Source organism: Patagioenas fasciata, chromosome 16 (assembly GCF_037038585.1).
Source record: "Patagioenas fasciata isolate bPatFas1 chromosome 16, bPatFas1.hap1, whole genome shotgun sequence".
Taxonomy (NCBI): Eukaryota; Metazoa; Chordata; class Aves; order Columbiformes; family Columbidae; genus Patagioenas; species Patagioenas fasciata.
The window spans coordinates 4,504,735-4,518,655 of NC_092535.1; the positions used below are offsets into that span (position 1 = coordinate 4,504,735).

General features: G+C 52.8%; 1 protein-coding gene across 5 annotated transcripts in view; it reads right to left on the reverse strand.

The window, feature by feature from the left end:
* ZHX3 (zinc fingers and homeoboxes 3) overlaps positions 1–9,677 on the reverse strand; it is a 45,034-nt gene extending 35,357 nt beyond the window's left edge. For 2 of the 5 annotated variants that reach the window (XM_071815701.1, XM_071815696.1), the window contains exon 1: positions 8,899–9,111. The gene's annotated coding sequence lies outside the window, so the exon portion shown is untranslated. Of the gene's footprint in view, positions 1–8,898; positions 9,112–9,135; positions 9,409–9,546 lie in introns of those variants that run through there. The other 3 variants (XM_065849800.2, XM_071815700.1, XM_071815698.1) reach the window with 3 other exon arrangements.
* Between the last annotated feature and the right edge of the window lie 4,244 nt (positions 9,678–13,921).

Below are 13,921 nucleotides of genomic sequence, written 5' to 3' on the forward strand. Positions count from 1 at the left end.
TTGATGGATCATCGCTTGATTTCATCCAGCTTCAGGATTTTGCAGAGTCTTTGGATTATTTTTGCGGGGAGAAGCACGCTGTGAACTTCAGCTGTGGAAGCACCATCAGAGCAAACGCTCTGCAAACCCTGGGCAGAGCAGCATCGCTCTTCATGCGGCGATCAACTACACGTGGGCAGAGCCACAAATCCTGCACAGCTGGACACGAGGACTTTGGAGCTTGGCTGAACAGGGATGCTTGGCTTGCCTAGATGTGTCCATGATCTACTGACTTCACCCTGTCAAAAACAGGCAGGAGGTCTTGCTCTGCTCTCGCTCACCCCCCTCATCTCCGTGCCCTTACCCCTATGGTCTCTCCCCATCCCCTTGCATGTGCCAGACCTTCCCAAGAGCTCCTGCACCAGCAGAAATCTGTCTGCTGTCATCCCTAACCATCAGATCAGCTGTCTCACTACCTCTCACTGAAGTTTGCAAGGGGAATAATAATTACATAAATTATTATTTATATAAATGGAAATAAGAGCCCAGGCTGGCTCAGCAGCACAGCGAGGTGGGTCCATCAGAGCCCAAGGGACGAGCAGAGGAGGACAAGCCCCCCCCTGTTGCAACAGGACAAGGGGTGATGGTTTCAAACTAAAGGTGGGGAGAGTCAGGCTGGACATGAGAAAAATATTTTTAAAATGAGGGTGGCGAGACCCTGTCCCGGGTTGGCCAGAGAGGTGGTGGATGAACCATCCCTGGAGACATCCCAGGCCAGGCTGGATGGGGCTCTGAGCAACCTGAGCTGGTGAAGATGTCCCTGCTCATGGCAGGGGTGGCACTGGGGGAGCTTAGAAGGTCCTTCCAACCCAAACCATCTGTGATTCTATAAGCCCCGGTGGTATGGATGGAGCTTTGCTGTCCCTGTGGAAGAGGGGCCAAGCCCACAACACAGGTGTGTCACACCGACAGGGTACCTTTGCAGGGACGTACGCACACACGTCCCACGGCAATCACAGCTCTTCTGTCCTGCTGTTCCTCCTGCTCATGCCAGGGACAAACCACAGTCAAACTGGACCTGGCATCCGCGGCACCGGGGAAAAGAAACATCTCAGCAATGAACAGATTTCAGCCGGAATCTCCCAGGAGACAGTATTAAACTGAAGGGAGAAAGAAATAAATACACGAAGGAGAAAAGAATCAACTTGCCAGTATGGGCCATGCCAACTTCTAACACCGTAAGTCAAGCCCCAAATGCCACGACACTGACTCCCAGTCTGGGATACTGGGAAATAACCAGGCTAGCGCAGGGTGATGAGAGAAGGGCATCTCCCTACCCCTCTCTGCCCAAGAATTCCCATTTTCCAGCTTTTCTCCATAACCATGAAGCTCTGGTGGTCTTTTTCTTTAAAAAGCCAAGATTTTCACTGAAGTTCTGAGAGCTGGGCTTTAATCCAAGTGTCAGCCGTCAAGGGCTGATGGTGGGCTGCAGTTGGCCACCAGCCGAAACCTTCTCCAACCAGCTCAGCCAGGGTCTGCATTTGGGAATCCATACCAATGCGTTTGGGAAGCACTTCCCAAAATGCAGAGTTTAACCCCGAAACCATATCACGCAGCAGCAAGCACAACTATAAATACGCTGTTGTGTACGGTGCTTACCAGGTCCAGCTCTAAATCTGGTTCACCCATCAGCTGCAGAAAATAGAAATATTCTCCCTGGTTTTCAGTGCAATATTCCCAAGTTGATCTGGAGAATCTATGGAGTCACTAGGCTATAATTAGAGGTTTATTACAAAAGGTGTTTGGGATGCCTGTCAGCACTGAAGGAGACTCTGTATTTAAGGCACCCTTAGCACACGGAGCAGCAGCAGGCTGGTTTTTCTGCTTTCATTTAAAAAAGTCAACTTGTTTACTCACCTCAAGTGACTTTCCCTGGTCTCTGCTTTGCGAGAGTATTTTCAGCCTCTAACTTGATTAATGGCATTTTAAAAAGGCAAAAAGCCACCCGTTAGGTGGTTTAAAAGATACATTTTCATCCGTAGCTCATAATGTGATCACCAACTAAATCTTGCTTTTCACCAAAATAAAAGAACAAATTAATCGGGTGCAGGACGTGCACATTCACTCATTCGTTATTGTAGGATTGTTGACATTACCTTTTATTTTTAGAAAAACATGAAGCACGGAGGGGAAATGAAACAATGCAATACTTCTTTGAGACCGTCTCTAACACTAGGAAAATATGCAAAGAAAACAGCGTAGTGATCCGCTTGCATACCTTCCCACAGAGCGCGGAGTGAATGTAGAAAGTAATAAATACTGTTTCAAAGCACACGGATCAGCCTGTTGGGTTTTTTTCCCCCTCCAAATTTTAACGAACATCTGGCAATGTCACTGCGTGCTGAGATTTTGGGAGGGAGAGGACACCCAGGGGTGTTCCCTGGTCTCCCTCCTGCCCATCACACCATGGGGTGACCCTGGGCAGCTCTCATTCCCCACGCCAAAAACGGGGAATCTTTTTCCCCGTCCGCACCAGATCCACCTTAATACCTCCACTTGCCCTAATCCTGCAATCACCTTCATAAACAGGTTGCTCCATCAAACACACCGGGATTTCTCGCCTTCACAGCGTGGTACGCTCATACTCAGCGATTGTAGGGCTTTCAGTATTTCTAAATAAAATCTTTTTAGGTCTGCAATCACCAAGCTGTATCACAACTTAGCGAACATTGCTAAAATTAAGCTTAAATTGGAAATTAAAAAGCATCTCTAAAGCGATGCTCCGGTTCAGCACCTGGTGCTTTGCTGTTGGAAAATAAGTCCTGAGGGTGAGGTGGCCACGGCCAGGAGACAACCAGGGCTGCTCTAGGAGAGGAAAAACATCATGAGAAGATAAAATCATCTCTGCTCATACTGAATGTGAATTCAGGTACGTAATGACACAGCTCTGCAGACCTTTCCTGGTGCTGCATGGACGTGACACCCTGGAGGCATCGAGAGGACTTCTCCAACACCCCCTTTGGGGCAGAACTGGCCAAAAAGAGCAGCAGAGGAAGGCAGAACAGAAAAGAGCAGCAGATCCCCGAGGCCAGAGGCTGCCCAGCTCCGGGACGCTCTGAAATCGCCCCTTCCCAAATCCTGATTTCCATCCGTCCCTTCAAAGCACAACAACTAAACATTCGGGAGCTGGATGGATGCACAGTAAACACAGAACCAAATTAACCTATTAATGGCCTCCGGTGGACTTATTTTTGCATCCTGCAGCACAGCACCACTGCAACAGAATGTTTTCTTCTTCCAATACACTATTTACTGCCACATACCTACATAAAATTACAGATATTTGACTTGCAATTTCTATTTCCTTCCAGAAAAGCAACTGAAATTGAGCTTCCCGGTTGCAAAATTAGCAATACAATTCAGTTTTGAGAACCTCCCTCCTCTCTTTTTTGTAATTACATGGAGAACAGCTACACTGCACATACCATTTTTCGCTACGTTGAGCTTGAGGAAAATTTAAGACTTCCTCCCCGCCCCGTCTTCTTTTTAATGGGAGATGTGATTATTGAAATTAATTCGGAAAATAGTCGGCATTCACCAATCAGCTCAGCAGTTTGGGTTTCCTTCATCTGCTGGTTACATGCTAATTATTGTACTGGTGGGATTATTTCCCATTCACATTTGGAATTTACAGCACAGTAGGGAATTGATTAAATTAGAAGAAAAATATATTAAAATAAATCAATTAAATTTTAAATTCAACTTTTTTGTTTATTTTCTTCCCAATCTCAAGCCAACCAGGACCTGACAAACCCCCCCAGCAGAACAGCTGCACAAGGCAGCGTTTCCAAGCGTTAAGGAGCAGAGCGGCAATGACACCCCTGGAGCAGATACTTTGGGAAGGCAAAGCAAACCTTCCGTGTTCATCAACAGCTGCTGTCCACAGCATCCTCCGCTGCCCACGCCAACCATACCCTTTTCCACTTGGCCAATGCTTGTAATTAAGAAGGAAAACCTTCCCATGTGCTGCAAATAAGCCCCTGTTCCCAAGCCCAGGATGATGCTCGATGGCGAGGCAGGAACAGGGTTTTGCCCGAGCAGGGAGCAGATGTGGCAATGGCAGATGGGTCCCATGATGGTCCCTGCAGCTCTGATGGACTTGGGTGGGTTCGTCCTCACCCCAGAAGAGCAAGAGGGACAGAGCAACACCCACCAGCAAGGACTGGGTTCTCCAGCTACCAGGTCTACCAACCAAGTGCAGGTCCCTGACAAAGACCCTGTTTTGAAGGTACCCGGGTGGAGAGATCACTCATTTTGCTACATGAATCTCAAATACTATTCACCACCTCATCCCACCTGGGTATGCATGTATGGCAGTATTTTTAACATCTGGGCTTTGAGCACACAAGGCACTTTGTGTTTGCCTTGCAGTGCTGTTTATTGGGGGATTACGCCCAAAAGCAAGGGCTCCTTCTCACCCCCACCTTCTCAGCTCCAACCATCCTATAGAAAGCTACAATAAATAAAAAAAGAAGCCTATCCTAGATGCCACAGAAAATCAAAGTAAGGCCAAATTTCCAACCTCCAGAAATGGTGCTGACAGGTGACAGAGCAAACACAGCTCAGCACCATCAACCTGGGCTGGGTGAACAGGACAACACCAGCCCACAGAGACACAGACATCAGCTACAGAGGGGAAAAAATCCAAAAGCAAAGGACCTGCACAACCCGCAGTGGTTTCTACATCCCCCTCGGTCTCTGTCTTTCCTGCCTGTAAAGCAACATGGAAACGCCAGACACCGGAGCAGAAAGCGCAGGCTGCTGTTCAAAATATCCGCTGCACTTCACGGTACGCGCAGGACCGGAGGAGCGGAGCCAAACAGGTGGATTATGGTCTTAATGAAATATTCACACGCATCTGCTTGCTGTGAGGCCAGACCACAAGTCCCCTTCCCCTCTGCTAGCACGGCTGAGGGGTTTTGTGCCCGGATTTTTGTTTTTAAATCAGCTCTGCCTCTATAAAACAGAGACAATCCCACTGTCTTGAATACTTTTCTGACATGGAAATGATTCCTAGCAAGGAAAGAAAGACCAGGACACATTTCAGAAGAGGAGTCTGCATTTACTTAGCAAAGCAAAGCGCAACACGACTGGCCCACGTAACCTCCTGCACGCTTTTCAGGATGACTTGTCTCTAATGACCACCCTACAATAAGGGACACACGTAAGAGCCAATTAACTTTAATGCAAAGAGTAAACACACCCGTCTTGCCAGGGCTGGGAAAAAACACACATCAAGAAGCCCCATTGGTGTCACATCCAACCCATGAAGGTCCCCAAAGCCACTGAGCACGATGCTTAAAGATGCTGGTTTAGAGGTGACCACCTCTACAAGGTTGACCAGAGCCAGAAGACATGACCCAGGCTGCAAGAGAAAACTCAGTACATCAGCGGCTGAAATGGTCCTTGTGCTGTTGGTGCCCCAAGGCAGGACCTGGAGCCACCAGGAAGGTCTCCAGCCACTGGGACCTGCCCTCTGCACAGGCACGAGGAGCCAGCAATATGGCTGGATCCTTAATGCAAAGACCCGAGACCTCAGCTCCTTAAATACTACACATCAAAAAGCATCCAAGACAACCTCATCTTGAACGTCCTCTTTCACAAAGTATACTCCAAGTACTCCAGTGCGCCACAGCAAAGACCCTTCCTGCTCCTACACTGAGGAGATCTGGAGAGGAAGAGCTACAGGATCAAGTATCCAAGACCTCATGCCTAATTTCAGTCCTCTTAAACTCTTCATTCTTATCATTTCAATAGCAGATAAGAAGTTTCAATCCCCCTTTGAAGACAAAGGTTTACAGCACTGTAATTGTGGAGCACAAATCCATAGGAGATGAACAGACTTCCAGAAGGAAAGAGAGAGCAACAGGACTGATAAAAAGTGACTTTAGTTAAACAAGTAGAAAAAGGAGAGGGTACCCTCACACTGCATCCCTTTGAGTGGTGGGGAGAGACAGCACCAAGTCTTTGTAACGCATGAGAACGTCCTGCAGGCAGAGCCAAGCCATGGCCACAATGGCTGTGACTGCATCTGGTGACAACCCAACCGCTCCGGCTCTGCTCTTGTGCCTTGCGTCATCACCAGCTCCTCTAACTCCCCCGCAGTCCTCACCCAACCAGGGCTTCTCCAGTGACTTCCCCCAAACTCACTCCATTTGCATTTTAAGCATTATTATTTAGAACATTTGTCCATGAAAAAAAAAATGGGGGGGAGGAACAAAGAAGGGGAGAAGTACAAGACCTTTTTTTCTTTTTAATTAGAAACATCACCCTTCTCCTACTCAACAAAGCAAAAAAGCCATCACAGCTGCAAGAGGGAGAAATGTTGCAGACCTTCATCACAACGACAAAGCAATCAGGTTCTTCTCCAAAATTAATCTCCATAGTAGGACTGGGCTCATTCCACCTACAACAGGTGCCTAAATTACAAACATAATTATCCTGGGCTCCTGTTTGGTTAATGCAAAGAGTGAGGCACCTCGGGGGGTGACTCAGAGTCAGCACAGGGCGAATCATCCTTCAGACGACCAAGGTTTGGGGAGCCCAGACCTGGCTCTGGGCTCCCGCTCTCACAAGCAAATCTCCCTGGTTCAGGGCCACGCAAGAACAAGGGTGACAATAACTCCCATTAACACCATGCAGACCAAGGCCCTCTCCACAGTGCTTTTTTACATGCAAATAAGGTGGAAAAGACAGTAAGGGAAAAAAAAAACCAAACAAACAAAACAGGAGATAGGGAGCAAGGGACCTGCTGCAGCAAAGCCGGCAGCAATGAGCTGGCCCAGGCAGGTTTACTTGCACAAGCTGGGGGGGCTGATCTGACGGTGGCGTGGGGGGAGACGTCTGCTCCCATCTTCTGCCTTTCGTTTGCACAGATTTCCACAGTCCCTCAAGTATTTGTTTCCACTCCCAACAGTTTTCTGGGGGAGCTAACGCCCTGCCTGTGTTCGGCAGGGAGCAGACAGCCCCATCTCTGTAGGGGATGAACATAAGCGGGTCTTCCAGGGCTCATCACTGCCCAGGATATGGTCTCATGTTCACAAATAACAACCAACGCACCCATGCAACAGCCTCGCAGGGAGCAGCCGGTTCCTCGTGCCCGCTGGCCCAGGGATGCTCCCAGGCGATTGAGCCACAGCCATGCCCTGCAAACGGTGCTGCCTCCGGACCCGTCCCAGCGCCCTAACAGGGAAGAGTTTGACAAGGGATGGACACAGACCTGTGGACTAGGGTTACACGACCATAAAGCCAAGTCATAGATAATTTCAGGAGCTATGAGATGAGATGTTTTTACGTAGTAACACCATAGTAACCGAGACGGGTGATAAAGCTTGCACACACATTTTTGGAGGGGAGGAAGAAGAGGTCTAAGAGGAAAACCTTCCCACAGAGCAAGGGGACACACTTGTATAAAGGAGAACGGGAGCCACGCTGCTGTTTAAATCTCCCCCCACTGACAATCCAGCTGGCTCCCACTCCCTGCCCGGCTCACCTGCTCCGGGCTGTCAGCACTGCCAGCATCAGTCTTTGCATCTCCCCAACAAAAGCCAGCAGCCCCCACCAGGCTGGTTTTACTTGGCTTTGCAACAAGGATTTTATTGATAGAGATGTGCTCCCGTGAGCGGCTCCGGGGTTCAAGTTACTACAGCTTTCTTCCAGTAGCAAGAGTTGCTGAGGCTGAGCCCTGTCAGAAAAAACTATGCTAAACCCCAAGCCATCAATACTATAATTAACACAAGCTACAGATTAGGCTGTATATGAAGCAAAATCAAATCTAACAGCCTCCTCTTTCTCATCCTCAAAGGTGGGTCAGGGCTCCAAAACTGTGTGGGCATCTGTGTGCTGTGAGCTACTGGGATGAACTAAGAGGAAACAATAAACAGACTGGAACAGTCTGCTCCCTCTTCTCAGCTATACATCCCAAGTTGTAAAATACACCAAGGTCACTGACCCAACCTAGTTATTAATAATAGAAGTTATCATTAAATTGCTGTTTTCTTCTATTGTAAATAAAGTGATTCTGATCTCCTGGTTTTTTTTTCTTCCTCATCATCTCTTAAAGAGAAATTAGTTTAGAATAAGTTGTTCCAGATAAGAAAGTAAACTTCTGGCTTCCTATCCATAGCAAATCATTCCTCAGGACACCATGACACTTATTTGGGGACTGCAGCCAGGGTAGGTGGTCAGGGAGAGCAGCACCGAAACCCTCCCTGCCCAGCCGGACCCGTGCTGGGCAGAACACAGCTCAAGAAGGGGTTGTGCATGGGTTTTATCCAGGTACATCCGTCAGCCTAATGAGACACATCATCTACACCACCTGCCCCTCTCCCACCATCTACCTCTCCCCCAAAAGTTTCCCATCTTGTAACCAGGTTAGAAGAACCCTTAGAAAAACCTTATGGCTTGAGTTTTGAGGGCACAGACTAAGCACACCCCGAACCGAAGGATGGAGTCGAACCCCAAGCACAAGCTGTACAATCACACAGACACACCAGCCAGCCAAACAAACACGATGCCTGAGGGGCTCATGCCCACTCTCAGCCCAGGACCCGTATCTCCCTTACGAAAACGCCTCCGCTCTCCAAATCCGTCGCTCGGAGCGGAGAGGCCTCAGCCCGCTGGCACCTGGCCACACGCCCGGCTGCCACCGCAGGAGCCCTGATTAGGAGCTGGCATAACCCAGGCAGGACTTTACCCCCACAGCCCGAGGGGATGGGGTTAAACCACTGTCCCCAGCCAAGCCAGGAAAGCACTGAGCGGGGCATTAGCCCAGAGCAATATGGGGTTTAGTCCCAGCTCTGCCACAGATTCCCTACATGGCCTCGGGCACGTCACTTAGCAGCAGCTCCGTTTTCCTACCTGTGTGATGAGGGAGATGCTGTCTGCCCACATCCCGGTCTGTCCCAGGGCCCGACAATGCCAGGTGCCACAAAAAAACCCACTCGTGATCAGCCCCCTTACCCCCAACTGCGACACGAGTGGGGTCTGCCGCCCCTCAGCTCCCGGAGCAAGCAGCCAGTAAGGGCTGGAAAAAAAGACTTCCCTTCCTCTAAAGACCCAGAATAAAGAAAAAAACAAAACCAAAACAAAACTGACCGATGTGACGGAGAGGCAGCCGAGTCCCGGGCAGCCCCACGGAGCCGGGCGCTCACACAGCGGCCGGGCCGGCAGATTTTTAATGCAATTTCTTTGAATGTAAGTTTCAATTTCTGGAGAGCCGATGGCAGCAAAGAGCAGCGCGGCTCGCCGGCTCCCCGGCAGGGCTGGGCGGACCGGGGCGGCGGCGGGGCGGGGAGCACACGACACGCGTGTCCCGACCCTCGGGTGGGTGCCCGGCAGGGCGGGGGTGGCCGCGGGAGCGCCTCCCACCCGGCCCCCTGCACCTGCCCAGGCTCCGCGGTCCCCGGGGAAGGTCCCGCGGGACCGGGGGAGCGGGCGGGACCGCGGCACGGCAGCGAGGCGAGGGGCGCGGGACCCTCCCCGCCGCGCCGGGCGCTCGGCACTCACCCGCGGCAGGTCCCCGGGCCGCCGTGGCGGTTCGGCTCGGCGCGGTCCGGCGGAGGCCCCGGCCCCGGCGGCGAGCGCGGGGCGGGCGGGGCGGACGGCGCAGCGGGGCGGCCGGGCGGGCGCCGCCGAGCGCAGGCATCGGCGGGGGGCGGGGGGAACGTGGGGCGGGCGGGCGCGACACACACCGGCATTAGCCAGGCTCCATCGCCGGGGCGGGAGGGGGAGGTGACGTCACCGGGGCGGGGCGTGCGCTTGCGCGCGGCGCGCGGCGCGCGCGGAACCGGGTCCGCGACCGGGTCCGGGTCCGCGACCGGGTCCGGGTCCCCGACCGGGTCCGGGTCCGCGACCGGGATCAGGACCGGGGAGGGCGGTGCAGCCCCGCTCGGCTGTGTGTTCGCTGTAGCGCCTGCACCGGGGCGGGCGGTGAGCGTTTGGCCCGGGTGTGTGCACCGAGGAGGCGGCGAGCATTGGGCACCTACACTGTAGCGGGTGACGGGTGCCTGCACCGGTCACTAGGGAAGGCGGCGAGTGCCTGCACCGGACGTCTGCAGCGGGCACTGGGAAAGGCGGCGAGTGCCTGCACAGGGAGTGGGCACCGGGTGTATGCGCGGGGCAGGGCGGTGAGCGCCAGCACCGGGCGGCTGTATCGGGGCTGTGCGGTGGGTGCACGCACCGAGGCGAGGGGGACACCGTGAGCACCGGGTCCGTGCCCCGGGCGGGTCAGCAGGTGCGTGCACTGGAAGGTGTCCCGGGCACCCGGGTGCGGGCACCAGGCACCGGGGCTATGAGCAGGGTCTGAGCACCAAACACGGGGAAGATGATGGTGAGTGTGCAGCCGGACACGGGGGAGGATGGCGTGGCCGTGCAGCGGGCACCGAGCACCGTGGGTGTCCTGTGCGTACGAGGGTCCTGCCCCCCTGCCGCTTCTTGTCGCATCACAGCTTTTCGGTGTCCCAGCTCTGCATCTTGGTACAGCCCAGGTGGCTCCTGCCGGCTTAGGGAGCTGAACCGGCTCTGCAGGGTTGGGAGGGGATGGTGGGTCACGCGTGGGCTGCACGGCCACAGCTATGCTCCCCGGGCTGGAGAGATGCGCTTGGGGTGGCCAAACTACTGCACCCCAAGGGCTTGGGCAGCATTTAGTGACAAGTGTGCTATGGCCAGGTCGGGGATCGAACAGAACATAGGCTATTTTTTAAATAAAGTGTGGCTTAGAAACGTTGTCTGTCTCGAAATAAGACACCAGCTTTGGACAAAAGATGAAGGATTTTCCAGCTGCCTAAACGTGCACGTCATCCCGCTTGTCCTGGATTCGGAACTTTGCTCACAGTTACGTTGATACAACTACGATGTCACTTATCTAAAGCTGTTGGCTTTAGAGCGCGGGTCTGGATTTTTGGCAGCTGGGATAAAAAGGCTAAGGGCTCTCAGCAGGTTCAGAGACTTCATTTTTTCAGGATGATTTAGTGCTTGGGGCTATCAGCTCTCCTGGTTTCAGAGCACAGCTGGATTTCTCTGTGAGCCCTGGCTCTTGGAGCCACAGGGCTGTGTGGGAATTGTAGCTTTCTGGTCTTTCTTTTTAAGTAAGCTTGAACCCTTTGTGTTTACGGAAGAAACTTGAACTTTTAACAGGTCAGAGACTAGGAGCCAAATCAGCAGAGCATGTTTACGAACCAGAATGGGTGGGTTTTGACCGGTCCTGTGACTGTAATTCAGCTTTTTCAATGCTTGTGATTGGCCACTGAGGGTGGCATTTCCTCCTCTTCAGGCAAAATGGCTTTCCCACCCATTCCATTGCATGCCAGGCCAGTCTGACCTGATCTTTCTGGGAAGGGGAAAGGAAAAATAAAGGCACCACCACTGCTTTCCTGTCGTATTCTGGCTCCAGGGCCGGCACTGGCAGCCAGGGCTTGGCCCCCTCCCCAAGGGAGCAGGACACCTGAGCCTTGCTCCCCGCGGCTTTCAGGAGATGGGATTTTCACTCCATCCAGCTGTGCTGACTTGGTGTTTCTGCCTCTCTTGTCCTCTTTTGCTGAATCACCCCTTTCACAAGTCTCTGCAGCTCTTTGTTGATCCGGGGAAGGAAACTGGAGCCCCTGCCTGGCCAGCTGAGAGGAGCAGGCAGCTCTGCCAGGCTTCCCCATGTGCTCCCCCGCTCTGGAAAGCTGTCCCTCTGCTGGGAAAAGGGGCCCTGGTAACGGGAAAGCCCTTTCACATCCCAACCTCTGGCAGGAATTCCCTGGAGGGTCGCAGTGGAGGGATGTCAGTCGGGGATGCCAGCCCTGCCAGCAGCAGGAACATGTCCCTGCCTGGCACAGGGACCCTGGACTTGCTGGGCTGATTGACAGCTGTCAGCCCCATGTCTGGAGCACACAGGTCAATAAACTCAGTGGCTCTGGCCATCTCTCACCCAGCATCTGGTGCTTGCAGCATCCTGCTGGGTGGCTGCAAGGGGCGCACTGCGTTCAGGAAAAGGCATCTTTGCATTTTGTGTCACAGCCTTGGGATTTTGCCAGCATCTCAGGAGACCCCAGTGTAAGTGGGACACTACTGAAGTTGAAGTACTGGGCAGGCCTGGGGAGAAATGGGCCAGGCTAGTGGCCATTACAAGATGATGCCCTACAGCTTCCTTCCAGTATGGGAAAGGGAACAGGAGAACGTGACTCCCTGGCTCAGGGGTGGGAAGAGGATTTAGATCCTGCAGTAAGTGCCTCACAAGGTGGGCTTCCAGCCATCAAACAGGACTGGTGTCCCTAACTACTGGGTGGGCACTGTGGCTGGAAGGATAGTCGCCATCCTAGCCTCACTTTGCACCGCAAACCAAGACCCTTTCCATCAGCTCTGTTCCCCTCTGGTCCTGTAGAACTTCTTGCCCCTCTGCAGCATCTCCGAGCCGAGCTGTGTCAGGTCTCAGCCAGCATGGAGGCAGGCGGGTTGGCTGGCTTCCCAGGTTTCTCTTGCAGCTGGATCATCCATCCTCACTCCAGACATTTCACCCCAGGCCCACAAACAAGCAGGCAGCAAGGGGGGGAATCAAGGAGAGGTGTCCTGAGGGACTGCCAGGCTGCTCAAAGACAAGTTTAAGCAGCTGGGAAAATCCCAGCGAAATAACGTGATGACCAAGCGAGGAGACAAAACCCCCACCAGCCCCCAGCTTGGAGGCAGCTGAAGAATTGGCTGTGGCCTGGCTCATTTGCAGCAGCTGTTGAAATACAAAGAAGGGGAAAAACAAGCCCGTCTTTGACACAGCTTGTCCCCTTTCCCACCCTGTGACTGAAGATGCGACTTGTTTTTTCTGGGACAGAGGAAAATTTAGGAGTCTCTTGGGCAGTGCCTGCCTGGGGTGCTCCCGACTGCCAAGTGGATGGATGGAGCTTTCCTGGAGAGGCACTGAAAACACTGGGATCACGGCTTCTAGCGCCCTGCGGCTGCCTGTGCTGCTGCCCCACGCGGGGCAAAGGCTGCAAACTGGGATGGGAGGAGCGGCAGGGATGCAGGATGAAAGCCGCCAAGATGGAGGCGGCTGTGAGCTTTGCTTTTCCATTGGAATGCAGGGAGCTGAAAATATTGTATCTCGGTTGACTAATAAAAAAAGGCGTCTTGTTTTGCAAAGGCTCATTGCAAACATCTGTGGGTTGTAGAGTTCCCAAAAGAGGGAAAAAAACCTCTTGATATTGGAGCAGGCCCTGGGGGGAGGATACAGAGGGTGCACGGAGATATTGGGGTGCTCACAGTTACAAGCCCAGGGAGTGATGGATCTTCAGGGCCCACCTTCCAAAAAAAAAAAGGGTGGGGGAGCAAGAGGAGGTACAAAAAGCAGCTGGCAACAACCAAGAATAATTGTATGGCTTTGTGAAGAATTACCATGGCAATTAAAAAGTGCTTTAAGCTTTTTGGAGGAGGAAGAAGGAGAGAAGAGGTAAGTAAAATGCTGTGGGGCTGGATTGCAGAGTAGCACAGAGGGAGGTACAGACATCACCAAGGGTGGCTGCGGTCCAGCTGGGGATCTGCTGCAGGGGCGCTGGGAGACAAGCAAAGCCCAGGGTGTTGGGAGCTGGACGTGAGGGCCAGTGGAGAAAATCAGCTGAGCAAGGAGCACTGGAGGTGAGTGATGGGGGAGCTACTTCTGCAGGGTACCCGAGTGCCAAGTGCTCACCCCTGTGCCCAGAGGATGGGGGCTTGGAGCCACCACAAGGCTGAGCTTGTGCTGGCTTTGCCTTCTCTGTGCTCAACTGAGGATGCATTCAGCTGGCTAAGGAAGAAATGGTGTTCTCTGCTGAAATGTCCATTTTTGACCAGGCATCTGCAGGCTAGATTTGTCCTTGCTTTTGTGTTCCAGCCTTGGGGTTTGCAGGGTACAAACCACTGCCCTGGGTGA